Below are 12709 nucleotides of genomic sequence, written 5' to 3'. Positions count from 1 at the left end.
TAGCACCTAAATACATACAGCAAATATTAACAGACATAAAGGGAAAAATTGACAGTAACACAATAATAGTGGGGGACTTTTACACCTCACTCCATCAATGGACACATCATCCAGACATAAAATCAGTAAGAAAACACTATGGCTTTAAATAACACATCAGAGCAAATGGACTTAGTAGATACACAGAGAGCATTCTATTCCCAAATAGCAGAGCACACATAGTTTTCAAGTGCACATGGAATATTCTCCAGGATAGATCACATGCTAGGCCACAAAACAAGCCTTGGCAAATTTTAAAAAATTAAAATCATATCAAGCAGCTTTTCTGATCACAATGCTATGAGACTAGAAAAGAACCACAAGAAAGAAAACTGGAAAAAAACACAAATGCATGGAGGCTAAATAATATGCTACTGAATAACCAATAGATCAAAGAAAACATTTTAAAATACCCAGAGAAAAATGAAAAGGAAAACACAGCAATCCAACATCTATGGACACAGCAAAAGCAGTTCTAAGAGGGAAGGTTATAGTGATACAACCTTACCTCAGGAAATAAGAAAAATCTCAAACAACCTAACCTTACACCTAAAGGAATTAGAAAAAGAGCAAACAAAATCCAAAGTTGATAGAAGGAAAGAAATCATAAAGATCAGGGCAGAAATAAATGAAATAGAGACTTAAAAACATAGAAAGACCAATGAAACTAAAGCTGGTTCTTTCAAAAGATAAAATCAATAAACCTTTAGGCATACTAATCAAGTATAAAAGAGACATGGCCCAAATCAATAAATTCAGAAATAAAAAAGGAGAAGTTACAACCAACACAACTGAAATAAAAGAATCATAAGAGATTACCACAAACAACTATACACCAATAAAATTGACAACCTAGAAGAAATAGGCAAATACCTGACTGAAGACTGAATCAGGAAGAAATAGAAAGTATGAACAGACCAATTACTGGTAATGAAATTGAATCAGTAATTAAAAACTCCTAATTAAAAACAAACCTAAGTCCAGGACCAGATGGCTTCACAGCTGAATTCTACCAAGCAAGGAAGAGTTAACACCTATCCTTCTCAAACCATTCCAAAAAACTGCAGATGAAGGAACACTTCCAAACTCATTCTATGAGACCAGCAACTCTCTGATATAAACCAGACAAAAATATCACAAAAAAAGAAAATTACAGGCCTCTATCACTAATGAACATAGATTCCAAATGCTCAACAAAATATTAGCAATCCAAATCCAACAATATATTAAAAAGATTATACACCATGATGATGTGGGATTTATCCTAGAGATGTAAGGATTTTTCAATATCTGCAAATCCATCAGTGTGATTCACCACATTAGCAAATTAAAGAATAAAAATCTTATGATCACCTCAATAGATGCAGAAAAAGTTTTGACAAAATTCAACATCCAATTATTTATTCATGTTTTACAAATTATTTTTTAATTGAAGTATAGTTGATTTACAATGTTGTGTTAATTTCTGCTGTACAGCAAAGTGATTCAGCTATACATATATATACGTTATTTTTTATACTCTTTTCCGTTATGATTTATCATAGGATATTGAATATAATTCCCTGTGCTATACAGTAAGACCTTGTAATTTATCCATCCTATATATAAGATTTTGCATCTGCTAACCCCAAGCTCCCAATCCATCCCTCCCCCACTCCCCATCCCCTTGGCAACCGTAAGTCTGTTCTTTATGTCTGTGAGTCTTTTCTGTTTCATGGATAAGTTCATTTGTGTCATATTTTAGATTCCAAATATGTGATATTATATATTTGTCTTTTTCCAACTTACTTCACTTAGTGTGATAATCTCTAAGTCCATCCATTTTGCTGCAAATGGCATTATTTCATTCTTTTAATGACTGAGTAGTATTCAGTGTGTGTGTGTGTGTGTGTGTATGTGTATATATATATATATATATATATATATATATAAAATATATATATATATATATATATATATACACTGCATCTTCTTTATCTGTCAGTGGACAGGTTGTTTCTGTGTCTTGGCTATTGTGAATAGTGCTGCTATGAACATAAGGGTGTATGTATCTTTTTGAATTATAGTTTTGTCTGGATATATGCCCAGGAGTGGGATTGCTGTATCATATGGCAACTCTATTTTTAGTTTTCTGAGGAGCCTCCATACTGTTTTCTGTAGTGGTTGCACCAACTTACAGTCCCACCAATAGTGTAGGAGGATTCCTTTTTGTCCACACCCTCTCCAGCATTTGTTATTTGTAGGTTTTTTAATGATGGCCATTCCTACCAGTGTGAGGTGGTACCTCACTGTTGTTTGATTTGCATTTCTCTAATAATTAGTGATGTTGGTATCTTTTCATGCCTGTTGGTCTTCTGTATCAACATCCATTTATGATAAAAAAAAACCTCTCAACGTAGTGGGTATAGAGGGAACATACCTCAACAAAATAAAGACCATATAATGTAGGCCCCCAGCTAGCATGATACTTAACAGTGAAAAGCTGAAAGTATTTCCTCTAAGATCAGGAACAAGACAAGGATGCCCACTCTCACCATTTTTATTCAACATAGTACTGGAAGTCCTAGGTCTTAGGTACAGCAATCATACAAGAAAAAGGAATTAAAGGGATCTAGATTGGAAAGGAAGAAGTAAAACTGTCACTGTTTGCACATGGCATGATACCATACATAGAAAATCCTCATGATGCCACCAAAAAACTATTAGAGTTCATCAATGAACTGGATAAAGTTGCAGGATATGAAATTAATATGCAGAATGTTCATATCAGCATTATTTACAATAGCCAAGATATGGAAACAACCTAAATACCCATCAAGAGATGAATGGATAGAGAAGATGTGGATTATATGTACAGTAGAATATTACTCAGCCATAAAAAAGAAGGAAATTTCACCATTTGCAACAACATGGATGGACCTGGAGGGTATTATGCTTAGTGAAATAAATCAGACAGAGAAAGTCAAATACTGTATGTTATCTCTTATATGTGGAATCCAAAAAATAAAACAAAAGAATGAATGTAACAAAACAGAAACAGACATATAGAGAATGAATTAGTGATTATCAGTGGGGGAGGGAAGAAGGAGGGGCATGATAGGGGATTAAGAGGTACAAACTACTATGTATAAAATAAATAAGCTACAAGAATATATTGTACAGCATGGGGAATATAGCTAATACTTTATAATAACTTTTAATGGAGTAATAATCTATAAAAATTTTGAATCACTATGTTGTATACCTGAGAGTAATATAATATTGTAAATGAACTATACCTCAATTTTAAAATACAGGGCACTGGATATGTGTTCAATTTGACATTCATATTGAAAGAAACTTGCTCCCAACTTCACACCACTCAAAAATCAATTCCACATTAATCGTACATGAAAAGGCTCAAAGAAAAAGACTGATAGATTAAACTATATTAAAATTTAGAACTTTTGTTTTTCAAAAACCAAAGAGTGGGAAAAATATTTGCAAAAGTTTTAACTATCAAAGACCTTATGTTAAAAAAATATAAAATATCTTAAAAATCAATAGAAAAAATCAGCAACAGTTTTAAACAGGTGTTTCACCATAGATGGAACCCAAATGGGCAGTAAAGTTTTGATAAGATTCTTTGTGGTACTTGTCATCAGGGAAATAAACATGAAACCACCATGAGAGACCACTCTATAGCCTTAGAATGGCTTAAATTGAAAAGACTGGCAATTTCAAACATTGCTAAGGATGTGAATCAATTGGAACTTCATATATTTATTGGAGTGTAAGTTAATGTAACTGCTTTGGGAAACTGCTTGATGTTATCTACTAAAATTGAAGATGTATATACTCTATGACCCAATACTTTCAATACTAGGTACATACTCAGTAAAAATGGGTGCACTTGTGCCCCAAAAGACAGGTACAAGTATATTCCTAAGAGCATTATTCATAATAGACAAAATCTGGTGACAAATATCCATCCATAATAGGTCAAATATATAAATTATGGTATATTCATACCATCAAATACCATACAGTAATGAAAAGTAATGAATGATCCCTCCATGTAACAGCATGCAAAAATCTCCTAAACAAATAAATGCCAGGCACAAAACTGTATTTATTGTGTGATGCCATTTTTAAAAAAGTTCAAAAACAGGCAAGAGTAACACACAATTTTAGAAGTGACCATAGTGGCTTATTCCTAGAAATAAAATGCATATTTTGTGAATTCGTCATGTTGCATAATAAATTAAGGTAGCATTTCTATTATACCTAGTCTGAAAAAGTCATTTAGAATGAGGCAGTAGGGAGAGCACTCAATTTGCAGAGAAAAATTTAGGTTTTAGTATAGACTTTTCTTCCATAATTAACCTCAGAAACTTGAACACATTACTTACTTTCTCTATATTTTCACTACCTTCTCTGTAAAAATGAAAGGCATACCTGTTCTACAGTTTGCTACAGGATCAAATGCAATGTTATATGACACATATAAAGCAAAATATAAATGTGAAGACATTACTATGAAACTCAGAGCACTCATTCATATTCATAGACCATTTTATCTTAGATTATTTAGTGATTTTCATAGCTAAAACTTTGGGGTTTTAGTATTCAAAATGATGAAATATATTTGATTGATATAGAATATGGGTCATCAAGAGTGTCTTCTGTTCATGCATAATTTTGCATGTTGTCCAATCACCAAAAAGTCACAGTCATGTTTAGCAAGGGAAGAGCAGCCCCAGCATGGACCCTCTTTGAAGGGCTCTGAACATCTGGGTTCTTCTGCTGTAACCCTAAAGACTTGCTCTCATGTGTCCAACATGTCACAATTCTATCACCGTCCATGGGCTATACCACTTATGCTAATTTAAGTTAGGGAAAAGGAAGGAAAAAAAACCTATATTTTTATTTTTCACAGAAACCAACATTTTATTTGGAGTTATTCTGAGTTGTAAAATGTCAATTCTGTCAAAGAATCATCCAGGAGTTAGTAGTAATATTTTGAATCTGACTGGAGCTCATTCTCCACCTGTATATAGTATAACTACAATTCTGAACCCTCAATATAAATGCCACAAAAATGACTAAATGGGTTATAAAATATTTATCTTATGAATGAAAATACATATTTTATTTAATGACTACTTCTGTAAAATTTATACTACTTCCTGTCTGATAAATATTTAAATAAATATAAACAAAGGTTTAAATAAATATATTTATTTGATAAATATTTAAATAAAATAAATATTTAAATAAATTTTTTAAAAATGGGAGAAATTTGCAAATTCCCAAACACCTTATAGATATTCAAGAAATACTAAAAATAGGAGAAAATAAAGGACTTGGGAAAGTTTTGATCAGATCCAAAGCAGCAGCTTGGTTTTCTATGTGTGCTTTTAGTATATATTTGCAAACTTCTTTCTCAGAAGTTTGCATCTTTTAAAATGTGAATAAAAGATGCCTGTATTGATCTGTTTATGTTACTCATCTATTTAAAGGAGAAGCATTCTTGGCTTTCAAATACGCATTTGTTGGAATTGGACAAACACGTAGAATAAGGTCAATTAAGAATTGTGATGAAAGTGATGCACAGTATATAGATGAAATCTTACTTCTGGAGTAAAGAAGATCAATATTAAATGAGAATTTGGAGCCTACCTCAATATTTTTGGTGGAACAGAGAAGGTATAAAAATAAATAAATGCAACAAAGGCATAAAGCCAACAATGAAATAAAGCACCCATGAACTTTATATAGTTTCTCACTGGAAACATGTTTAAGTGGTCAGAATAAGGCAGGAGTCTCTAAGTAAAACTTCTTATAGATCACCCTACTGTATTATTTTATTATATCTCTTTATGGAAGTAAGCTGGTGCTGGATCTCAAAGTCTACTAAGAAGGGGTATTTGTAAATGCTTCCATTCCTCCCAAAATTCTACATAAGCCCACTGATGTAAAGCTAAATTTAAAAAATAATGTTATTTGTAATATTTGTAAACTCTTAATTTTTCAAACACTACACATATGTGGGCAATGGCTCGTTCCTTGGCAGGCACAAGAGGACAAGATTCACATGACAAAGAGTGGTTGCATCCATGTTCTAACTCATGGCTCTTTTTGCTTGGAGAGTCTATTCTTTGATGTTCCTTCAAAAAAACAGCCATTTGTTTACTTCTTATTGGAAATAATTATACATATCTATAATCATGTAGAAGTCATGAAGTACTCTGCTAGAAATTGTAGTGATTTCCACAAAATTGTGAATGTGTTTTAGTAACAAGTGTTTTAATTGTGCATTTGCTGGTCAGTCCCCTGCTGAACTGAAGGACGTCACCAACCCCATGCTGTAAAGGAAGTATAGTTCTGAAATTAGGATTGGTTTAGTACTAAGGAACAGATTTGGAGGAATGAACACAACAATATACCAATTAGAATTTCATTCTTCTCTTAGCACTTGATTAAGCTTCCAGTTACTAATTCATTTTCTCTTGGGGGACTTTCATGCACTCTCCTCCATTACTGAGAATAGTAATGCCTTTTGATTAAAAAAGGTGTTGTACAAGGAATTAGCTGAGAGGAATGTCTACATTAAGTCATCAAATTACCTTCTGAGACATTCTCTGAGGAGTAAAAACTTATAATGTGCAAATAAAGATAATACAGTTTGGGAGAAAGCAGGCTGCTGCCCACATTTCCACGGGCTACTCCTGCCCTGAGTCAAAACAGTGCCCTTAGATCAGTCCCCAAGTCTTTCCTTTGCTCTGGCTCTGACCACAAGCACCAGTACCCATATCTGGGGCATAATTGGTACGATTATTTTTCAGCCATGAGTCTACAATTCTAAGACCATCTACCTCCTTAGATCCTTCGTTTTGGGGGGCAAAGGAGGAGAAGCAGAAACAAAGTCACGTAGGAAGAGGCAGTGGAGGACTGAGGGCCTTTCTCCACCTTATGTCATCTGAAAACACTTGCTGTGACAGAGCTCTGTCCTGGTGCTGCTCAGCTAAGACTGACATTGCCCCATCAACAGCAGAGTTCAGATCTTTGCTTCCTGGGAATTGTTCTATACCTTATTTTTAATTTAGTTCCATTTTGAAAGAAAATCATTTTAGTCTGATTCACAGCCTTATTTTTTCTGTTGAAAATTGTGTTGTTCAAAACTTGTACAGGGGCTTCTCTGGTGGCGCAGTGGTTGAGAGTCTGCCTGCCGACGCAGGGGACACGAGTTTGTGCCCCAGTCCAGGAAGATCCCACATGCCGCGGAGCGGCTGGGCCCATAAGCCATGGCCACTGAGCCTGCATGTCCGGAGCCTGTGCTCCGCAATGGGAGAGGTCGCAACAGTGAGAGGCCCACGTACTGCAAAAAAACAAAACAAAACAAAACAAAACAAAAAGTTGTACAGAGTAGTCTTATCCCTATCAAAATAAAAAATTCTGCGAAGATTTCAAAATGCAAACAATTTCATAGTTCCAAAACATTTCTTTTTCTCAGTTAAGGAGATAAATACTTAGCTTCCTAAATTATCTTATCAAAAAGTAATATGGGAGTATCTAACAAATTGTTATCTCAGTTACCAAGTTGAGGTAAAGAAGATGCTGTATTTGGAAGGTTCTGAGAAGTGTGGCACACCCGTAGAAGGAATTCATCAACTGGCACCTATCATTAATATTGTCATTTTCATTATTGAAAAACATGGGCCTGTTCACACACACACACTCACACACATGTGCCTAAGTAAGAGGCTTTTGTGCATAACATAATTACCTAATAAAGAGCTGGATCAGACAATCACAACCACAGGATAAAATAGTATACAATAAGGTACTAATAATGCAGTAGTAACAGCAAAGCTAAAGGAGATAAATAAAAGAAGGACTGAAGCTGATACAGTGGCCAGTTAGGCTGCATGAGAGCATTTTAAGTTGCTTTAGTTAACAGTGCTATAGAAACTACAAAGAATCTAAGAAAGGCATAACTGTTGGCCCCAGTGACTAAGCCTTCAGGGCCGTTACAAGACAAAGAGTGTCTTTGCCTGAGGGTAACATGCTATTAATAATCACATGGGACACACAAACATCCTGTTTGTCCATGAAACTAAATATTTATTTAATTAAATTTTATTTAATACTTGATACTTCACAACTTTAACAGACATCATTGTCACTGAAAATTCAGGAAAAGGAATATAATAAAACCATCAAGTATTTTAAAATGTTGGAGGATTTTGAATAATTTTGAAGCAAATATTGGTAATGGAATACTTTTCATATACATATTCTAAAATAAATGTCATTTAAAATTAATTAAGTATTGCCTCTCGGAACTTTAGTAAAGGTCAAGATTTTGTCTTTCACTCTGACTTTTCAGTTGAAAAATTACCTCACCCAAGAATCCTCTATGATTTATTAATATATTTGAATAAACAGCTTCAAGGACCTGAAAGCCTCAGTGGAGTAAGAAAGAGTAAAAAGTGACTGGAGAGACATCCTCCTCTAGAAATGGCAGTCTAGATAACCATAAGCAACACTTTTGCAGAATAGAACTAGCAAAGTTGTATAGATAATAGATGTTTGAAAAGCTGCCTGAAAGTATCAGACACCAACAAGATAGTAAAGAACAAGGTCAATCCAGAGGAGGAGAGTGGCTCATGGAGATCACCCTGGAAAAGAGTAAATATACCAATTATTATTAGACATTGATAAACTTATTCCAAGAATTCAACCTAGTCATAACATTTAAAAATCAATCAATGTAATTCACTTCATAATAGAGAAAATGAAAAAAAATATGATTTTTTCATATATATATATGAATATATATGAATAATATCTGAGGAAACATAAAAGGGAATTTAATCTGAAAGGAATGATTTTTTAAAAATTAGTGGCAAACTTTATATTTAGATTACATATTTTCTTTAAGATGAGGAGTAAAAAAAAAGATTTTTGCTCTTTTCACTTCTATTTAGCATTGTGCAATGAGGCAAGAATATAAAATTAAAATACTAGAAAATAAATAATACTGCCATAATTAGATTATATTGCTGAAATATAGAAAATCTAAAATATCTAGAGATACATTAGAACTAATAAGGGTATTTAAAAATTTGTTGAGCACAAGATAAAACCAGCTTTCATCTCTATGTATCAGCAATAAACAATCTAGAAAAACATTCCTTGTAATAGAGTAAAAATGTCAAGTACCCAACAATCAGCATAGCAAAAGATGTATAAAGACTTCATGTGGAAACTATAAAATATTACTGATATGAATTTCAGAAGACCTAAATAAGTGGAGAAATAAGCCATGATCATGAATTGGAAAGATTCAACATTATAAAAGAGTAATTCTAACCAAAGTACTCTAGAGTTCAATACAATTCCAATCAAAACACCACTGGGGTTGTGTGTATGTATGGGACTTGAGAATTGATCCTAATTTGTTCAAGAAAGGGAGGAGGATTCTGAGAAGATGGCAGAGTACAAAGCACCAGAAATCTGTCTCCCCACATAGATACAATTAAACAGAATCTGTCTGATATAATTACTTTGGAACCCTGGAGTCTACTGAAGGCTTGAAATTTCTAGGGAAAGGCTGGGAAGGTAAATTTGTTAATTTTGGTCAATTCGGCTGTTAGCATTGTAGTAGCTACCCATTCCCCAACCCTTGGTCCCATGGCAAGCAAATGTGCATATGTCCTCGGAGCAGCTTGCACACAACTTTCAGGAGCCTGGATGGGCAAATAGGACCTTGTCCTCCAAATATTGAGGGTATGTACTTTGATCACTGATTGCGTCTGATCACAGAGCTGTAGACAAAGAGGTAGAGGCCATTGTTTTTGCACTGCCCGCCATTGCTACAAGCTCCTCCTCCTCTGGCTGAAGTGACTTCCAGGGGATTGAAAGGGTCAGTGACATTTTTGCTTCCTTGGTTTTTCTCTTTTATTTCCCTTCTGTGAGCCAGGCATTGAAGAGTAGGACATTCAAAAGTAACCACATACACTGAAAAACTTAGAAAGCAACTGCACATGCCTAAGGAAAGGCACTGACTCAGAAAGACCTGAGAAAGTATTAAGTTTACACTTCAGGCTGATCCTTGGCACAGGGATATCCTAAAACAATACAAAGCAAAAATGAAAACAAATAAAGCAAACCTTGGAGGAGGGGGAGAATTTATTTTCCAGAAGTACTACATTGTCATATTCAAATGTCCAATTTTCAACAAAAAATTGTGAACCATACAAAGAAACAAGAAAGTGTGGCCTACTTAAGGGGAAAAAAAACACAACAGAAATTGTACCTGGAAAAGAACTGAGAACGAATTTACTAGATAAAGACTAAAACTTCTGACCTCAGAAAGTTAAAGAAAACATGAATGGATAAAAAGGAATTATTAATAAAGACATAGAAAACCTGAAAAGAGACTAAAATGAATTTCCAAGCTGAAAAGTACAATAACTAAAATGAAAAAACTATTAGAAGGATTTAAAAGGCAGAGTTGAGCAGGCAGAAGAAAGAATCAGCAAACTTGAAGATAAAACAATGGAAATTATCATGTCTGTGGAAGAGAAAGAAAAAAGATTTAGGAAAAGTGAACAGAGCCTAAGGGACATGTGAGACACATTCAAGCAGAACGACACATGCATAATGGGAGTCCCAGAAGGAGCAGAGGCAGAGAAAGGGGCAGAGAGAATATTGGAAGAAATAATGGCTGAAAACTTCCCAAATCGGGTAAAATACATGACTATAAGCCTCCAAGAAGCTCAAGAAGATTAATTCCAAGAGACCCCACCAAACATTATAATTACACTATCAAAAGCCAAAGATAAAGAGAATTTTGACAGCAGTAAGAGAGAAGCAAATCATCACATACAAAGGATCTTCAATAAAATTATCAGCAGATTTTTCATGAGGAATTTTGGAGGCCAGATGACAGTGGGCAAAATGAGAGAAATAAGTCCATCCTAAAAGGCATTACTTTAAATGTAAATGGATTAAACTCTCACTCAAAGACAAAGATTGGCAGAATTCATAGAAAATATAATCCAACTATATGCTGTCTATAAGAGACTCATTTTAGATACAAAGATATAAATAAGTTGAAAGTAAAAGGATGGAAAAGATATTCCACACAAATAGTAACCAAAAGCGAATAGGAGTGGCTATGCTAATATTAGAGATTATAGACTTTAAATTTTAAAAAGTTACAAGAGCCAAAGAAGGATATTACATAATAATAAAACGTGAAATAAAATCAGAAGGTATAACAATTATAAAAAATTTTGAATCTAATAATAGACCCTCAAAGTATATGAAGAAACATTGACAGCATTAAAAGGAGAAATAGATAGTTCTACAAAAATGGAGATTTTAGTATCCCATTTTCAATAATGAATAGAACAACTAGACAGAAGATAAGGAAGGAAATGCTTATCTTCCTTACACAAGGACAGCCCTTTCAACAAACAATGCTGGAAACTTGGATATCTACATGCAGAAGAATGAAGTTGGATCCTTACTTAACACGATATATAGAAATTTACTCAAAATGGATCCATGACCTAAGTGTAAGATCCAAATCTATAACATTTAAAAAATATATGGTAAAATCTTCACAGTACTGGACTTTTCAATAATTTCTTGGATATGGAACCAAAGACATAGCCCACACACAAAAAAGTAGGCAAATTTAACTTCATGAATAATCAAAAAAATTTGTACATCAAGACAATATCAACAGGCAACTTACAGAATGGGAGAAAATATTTGCAAATCATATATCCATAGGGAGTTATTATCCAGAATATATGGTGAATACTTAAAAATCAACAATAAAAAATAAAAACTTCATTCAACTTAATTTCAAAATATCTGGTTGAAATAAATATGCATGTGTATAAGGTAATATATAATGATCTTCATAGCAATGTTATTTGAAATAGCTAAAAACTGAAAAAAATGTTAATTCACTTGAAATGCATACATAAATTTGTGGTAAAGTGGACTGTTATACCAGTGAAAATGAACAAACCACAGCTATATGCAACAAGGTGGGAAAATTTAAAAAAATTTTTCCAATGTTATTTTTTTAATTGAAGAATAGTTGATATATAACACTACATTAGTTTTAGGTGTACAACTTAGTGATTCAGTATATTTACAGATTATACTCCATTAAAAGTTATTACAAAATAATGACTATAATTCCCTGTGCTGTACATATATCCTTGTTGTTTATTTTATACATAGTAGTTTGTATCTCTTAATCCCATGCCATTGTCTGGAACCTCCCCCTTCCCTCTCCACATTGGCAACCACTAGTTTGTTTTCTATATCTGTGACTCTCTGTTTCTCTATATACATTTGTCTGTATGATTATTTTAGATTCCACATATAAGTGATATCATATAGTGTTTGTCTTTCTCTGTCTGACTTATTTCACTAGGATAATACTCTCTAGGTCCATCCATGTTGTTGCATGTTGCTCTTCTTTGTATGTTTGGTAGAATTCCCCTGTGAAGAAGTCTGGTCCTGGACTTTTGTTTTCTGGGAGTTTTTTTTTGTTTTTTGGTTTGTTTGTTTGTTTCTAATGAGTTCAATTTCACTTCTAGTGATCCCTCTGTTCACATTATCAGTTTCTTCTTGATTCAGTAATGGCAGGTTGTAC

The sequence above is a fragment of the Tursiops truncatus genome, chromosome 2 (assembly GCF_011762595.2).
Source record: "Tursiops truncatus isolate mTurTru1 chromosome 2, mTurTru1.mat.Y, whole genome shotgun sequence".
Classification (NCBI taxonomy): Eukaryota; Metazoa; Chordata; class Mammalia; order Artiodactyla; family Delphinidae; genus Tursiops; species Tursiops truncatus.
This window is presented reverse-complemented; position numbering follows the sequence as displayed.